Here is a 6,072-nt window from a genome sequence, read left to right as displayed (position 1 = left end):
AGGAAACCCAACAAAGTGTAAACAGTAACTGGTACAGAACCTGCTTTTCTCAGAAGAGGGAGCTACAGTATCTGTCTAGCAATTTACCTCCTAAATCTTTCTAAGATGTTAAGCTGCTTTAACATTTCTTAGTATTCATTACACTGCTATTGTGTTCATTTATAAGAACCATCTTTCATCCTAAAATACTAATATTTAACATTATAATCTACAGTAAAAAAATCACACAAAAAACAAACAAACATTAAATTCAGCCTGTTCTAGAGGTTAGAAAACCAGAACAACTTGCTGGAACTTAAAAGGCTCATCAAAACATTTCACCTTTCTCAAAAAGCACCAGTTACACACAGATACATAATTCAGATGTGTCAGTTAAGTTCAATGTCAAAGACCCTCCAAACTGTTATTAGCAAAACATCTGTCATGGTATGGGTATGCAGCAACGTCCAAGCCAATTTGCTTATGTGCGAAGGTACCATTGGTACAGGGGCATACATATGGAATTTAGAGAGGCATATACAGCCATCAAAGCAACGTTTTTTTACAAGAAGTTAATGGTTTTGGCTCGACGGTTGAAAATGGTGTTTGTACAATAATTGATGTAGCTTGTTGCAGAGTTAAACACATACTGTATATACTAAATATTTCTAGTATTACTAGATTTGGTTTGTTTACAGTGTGCTCAATACAACAACTCATGCAACACATCTGCAACTTTAATTATAAAGCCAGGAAGTAACTGTGTCACTCAGATGTGATGCCATTAGGTGAAGCTTCATCATAATGCATGATGCTACCACCACTGTAGAGAAGCATTTACAGAAATAAGCTGCAGGTTTCATTTCAAATCTTAAAAGATTGCTGGCGTTCTTACCAGAACATTATCAAAGAAGCCAAAAGAAAATATTTGTCAAATATTATCATGGCAAATTGTCATAATCTACAGGTGTTATTTACATTTTCAGCATTTAGCAGACGCTTTTATCCAAAGCGACTTACACAATGAGCAATTGAGGGTTAAGGGCCTTGCTCAGGGACCCAACAGTGGCAACTTGGTGGTGGTGGTGGGGCTTGAACCGGCAACCTTCTGTTTACTAGTCCAGTACCTTAACCACTGAGCTATCACTAGGCTAGTTAAAACCATTGACTCTGTTTTTAAGGCCCCTCAGCCCATCTGTTCAGAAGCATCCCCTGAAATGTGTGATAACTTTCTGCACTTTTTTATTGACAAGATTGTCACAGCAAGAGCTCCTGCCTTCGACTCCTCTGACTCTGTCCCTTGCCTGACTGTGTTTGATAGTTTTGAGCTGGTGACTCTGTCGCACTTGGAGGATGTGGTAGGCCATTTAAAGCCTTCTGGTTCTCCCTGTGATGATATGCCTCCTCACTTTTTTAAAGAGGTTTTTCATAGTATAGGGCAACAGGTTCTGGCCATTATTAACAGCAGTCTATCCTCTGGTGTTGTTCCTGTGAGTTTTAAACATGCTGTAGTGCAACCCCTGCTTAAGAAACCTGGCCTTGACCACACGGTATTGGCTAATTATAGGCCTATTTCCAAGCTGCCCTTTATTTCAAAGATCTTGGAGAAAGTTGTTTATGCTCAGCTGAAAGTTTTTCTGGATGAGCATAATATCCTGGAGGTCTTTCAGTCTGGTTTTAAAACCTTGCATAGCACAGAGTCAGCGTTGCTTAGGGTTTTCAACGACATCCTCCTGGCCAATGATTCTGGTGACCATGTGATCCTTGTCCTGTTGGATCTAACTGCGGCTTTTGACACAGTGGATCATAACATTTTAGTTTCCCGGTTACAGCACCTAGTGGGCATCCGTGGTAGTGCTTTGGAATGGTTTAGGTCCTATCTGACGGACAGAACTTTGTGTGTGAGTTTTGCTGGTTCAGACTCCTCCTCAGCTCCCCTGCCGTATGGGGTTCCACAGGGCTCAATTTTAGGACCCCTCCTCTTCTCACTTTATCTGCTTCCACTGGGGTCCATTTTGAGAAAACATGGCATCTCATGTCCCACTGAAGAAGAAAGATGCTTTCTCTATTAAGCCACTTCTGTCATGTCTTAATGACATTAAAGCCTGGATGGCCTTAAATTTTCTGAATTTCAATGAAAAGAAAACAGAAGTGATGGTGTTTGGTCCCAGTGGTTCCTGTGAAGCTCCTCCTGTTGATTTGGGCCCTTTGACACAGTATGTGAAGCATACAATCTCTAACTTGGGTTTTAAGATGGACAGTGATTTTAAATTGGACCGTCAAATTGGTGCAGTAGTCAAATCCAGCTTTTTCCACTTGAGGCAGCTGGCAAAGGTGAAGTCAATCCTTTCACATGGGCACTTTCAAACAGTGATCCATGCCTTCATCACATCTCGGCTGGACTACTGTAATGCACTTTATTTTGGAGTCAGCCAGTCCTCCCTCAAACGTCTCCAGTTAGTGCAAAATGCTGCGGCCCGACTTTTAATGGGATCACGTAAGAGAGAGCATATAACCCCCATTCTGGCCTCCCTCCATTGGCTGGCCGTGCATTTCAGAGTACATTTTAAGATTCTGTTGTTTGTTTTTAAATCTTTAAATGGACTTGCCCCGCCTTACCTCTCTGAGCTGCTCCATCCCCACACTTCTGCTCTGTGCCTCAGGTCAGCTGATCAGCTGCTCCTGGAGGTGCCAAGGTCAAAGCGTAAGCTCAGAGGGGATAGAGCTTTTTCAATTGCTGCCCCTAAATTATGGAACAACCTACCACTCCATATTAGACAGGCCTCTTCACTGGCTATTTTTAAAACTAGTCTTAAAACCCATTTTTATTCCTTGGCTTTCAATCCAGCATGAGACTTTGCCCTTGTTTTATTTGCCTATTAGTTTTTACCGTTTTATTTGTTTCATCTATTTCTTTTATTGTTTTTATAGTTTTTATCTTCTCATTGTTTCTAGTGTTTGTTTTATGTTTTATAATTATCTATGTACAGCACTTTGTCACAGCTGTTGTTTTTAAAGTGCTCTATAAATAAAGTTGAGTTGAGTTAACATGTTTTATGTTTTAACATTTTTTAACATTTGCTTTCCTACTTTTTTAACATAGAATGTCGATGTACTTTAAAACTTAAGCATATTTTACTTAATGATTTTTACTTAATGACTTCATGATTTGAAATTAGTCCAAGCCATACATTTCATAACTGGCATCCAACAATCAGTTCAGTTATTTAGCATATTGGTAAGTCATTTACATTTATTATGACTAATAATCATGACTGCTTTAACTGATAAAACAAACATTTAATATAAAACATTATAAAACAATAAAACATTTTACTGACAGAAGTACAAAGAAGTCTTATGATATTTTCACTGACAAGCCTAATTGTTGCAGTTTTGCAAGTAAAATCTCTGTCCATTTTTGCTTAATACAATAATACAGCTGCTTAACAGTTGATGTACTGTACATTTTTAATAGGAGACAGATGTGAATTGCAGGCAGGACAGTCAAGCACATGTACTCTGTCTCTACAAAGCCACTCTGTTGTAGCACCTGCAGAATGATGCCTGGTATTGTCTTGCTTAAAGAACGATCACCTTCAGGAAAACAAGTTACCTTAATGGCAGCATATGTCTCTCTTAAATCCCCATATACGCCTCAGCTCAGTGGCACCACCCCACATATGCACCCCCATACCATGACAGATGTCCGATGATAACAGTCTGGATGGTCATTTTGCTGTTTTGGTTTAAACCCTGCCCTACACAGACAACAAGTTCTCTGGATTCCAAAAATCTTTTTACAGCGTTATGCACGATAGACAGTGACCTAAATTAGTGAAAATTTTGCATTGATTGTTTTTCCTTTGAAAACTGATTCCTTTACTACTTTATCACAAAGTTCGGCATACAAAGAGGTGAGCAATAAACCATATTTGCTTGCAAGGACTAAGATTTTGGTGGATCCATTTTTTATATATACTGGTGCTGGTCATAAAATTAGAATATCATGAAAAAGTTGATTTATTTCAGTAATTCCATTCAAAAAGTGAAACTTGTATATTATATTCATTCATTACACACAGACTGATATATTTCAAATGTTTATTTCTTTTAATGTTGATGATTATAACTGACAACTAATGAAAACTCCAAATTCAGTATCTCAGAAAATTAGAATATTACTTAAGACCAATACAAAAAAAGGATTTTTAGAAATGTTGGCCAACTGAAAAGTATGAACATGAAAAGAATGAGCATGTACAGCACTCAATACTTAGTTGGGGCTCCTTTTGCCTGGATTACTGCAGCAATGCAGCGTGGCATGGAGTCCATCAGTCTGTGGCACTGCTCAGGTGTTATGAGAGCCCAGGTTGCTCTGATAGTGGCCTTCAGCTCTTCTGAATTGTTGGGTCTGGTGTATCGCATCTTTCTCTTCACAATACCCCATAGATTTTCTATGGGGTTAAGGTCAGGCGAGTTTGCTGGCCAATTAAGAACAGGGATACCATGGTCCTTAAACCAGGTACTGGTAGCTTTTGCACTGTGTGCAGGTGCCAAGTCCTGTTGAAAAATGAAATCTGCATTTCCATAAAGTTGGTCAGCAGCAGGAAGCATGAAGTGCTCTAAAACTTCCTGGTAGACGGCTGCGTTGACCTTGGACCTCAGAAAACACAGTGGACCAACACCAGCAGATGACATGGCACTCCAAACCATCACTGACTTTGGAAACTTTACACTGGACCTCAAGCAATGTGGATTATGTGCCTCTCCTCTCTTCCTCCAGACTCTGGGACCTTGATTTCCAAAGGTAATGCAAAATTTACTTTCATCAGAGAACATAACTTTGGACCACTCAGCAGTCTTTTTTGTCTTTACACAGTCATGAGAACAAATGTTTTATTTATGGTGTTTAACATTTATTATTTTCATTCTTTATAATAATAAGTCAGAACCATATTTTAGGCAAAACAACGCACTCTGCCCACTGCGCTACTCATACAGTGGTGTATTAAACAGGTTATGTTGCGCACACACCGCGTTACTAAGAATAAAAGTGAACACTACTTAATATAATTAATTAAACAGCAGTTTCCTTCTGTTTTATACACATCACACTGTCTCCCATTGATAAAAATACAGAACAAAGCGTCCTGTATCAGTTCAATACTGAATGCGGCGTTTAGTCTCCAAATAAAGAAGGATTCTGTATTTTACGGGACGGTGGGTAACCCTGGTTTGATTGTCTGTTATATAGTGAGTGAGATAAAACACAGCACCAAAGCTTCATCAGTCCCGCACATTCCTGCTGCTTTAATCTAAGCTCCGATACACTGAGTCCAGTGTTACAAAAGTGAAACAAGCTTCAAAGCCTTGGTATCAAATGTTCCGTCCCTAATAAACAATGTTTTGTCCATTTTGTGTTAATTACTTTCATTATTTCGCTTTTGTTTTTCTTGTGGGAATTCCTTAGATGTTTAGAATAGCGGACAGTAGATAGAGATGCACACGCCACGTCTAAACGTCTGCGCAAACAATCTAATAACTTTCCACAAAAAAACAATAGCGGGTCAACTGGATAAAATGATTTCCACAAACTAGACAAAACATTGTTTAGCGTTATCATCACAAACTCCGTTCACTTTACCGCTGAGAAACAGTTTGATTGACAGCAGGTAAGCAACACGCACTTCCGGTTTATTGTACCTACCCTTTCCGTCAGAAATGTGCGGCCGAGAAGTGCAAAACAAATTTGCATTTTAGAAAACAAAATTACATATGCCAAAAACAAATTTACAAGTGCTGAAACACTTTTACATATGCCAAAACAAATTTACAAGCACTGGGTACCCAAGCACTTGTAAATTTGTTTTTGCTTTCGTTGTAAATGTTTTTTTGTAATTTTGTTTTCTGAAATGTAAATTTGTTTTGCACTTCTCGGCCACCGTAGAGAATAGATGAATGTACAGAAAGAGATGTTAGGAATGCTGCTAATTATTGGAGTAATGTCTTGGAACCAATTGTGAATGTTACTCTTACATTGGCCACTTGCAATTTAGCTTTCCGAGGACACAGAGAGATCTTAGATAAGAT

Source organism: Trichomycterus rosablanca, chromosome 4 (assembly GCF_030014385.1).
Source record: "Trichomycterus rosablanca isolate fTriRos1 chromosome 4, fTriRos1.hap1, whole genome shotgun sequence".
Taxonomy (NCBI): Eukaryota; Metazoa; Chordata; class Actinopteri; order Siluriformes; family Trichomycteridae; genus Trichomycterus; species Trichomycterus rosablanca.
Note: the sequence above shows the minus strand (reverse complement) of the source record.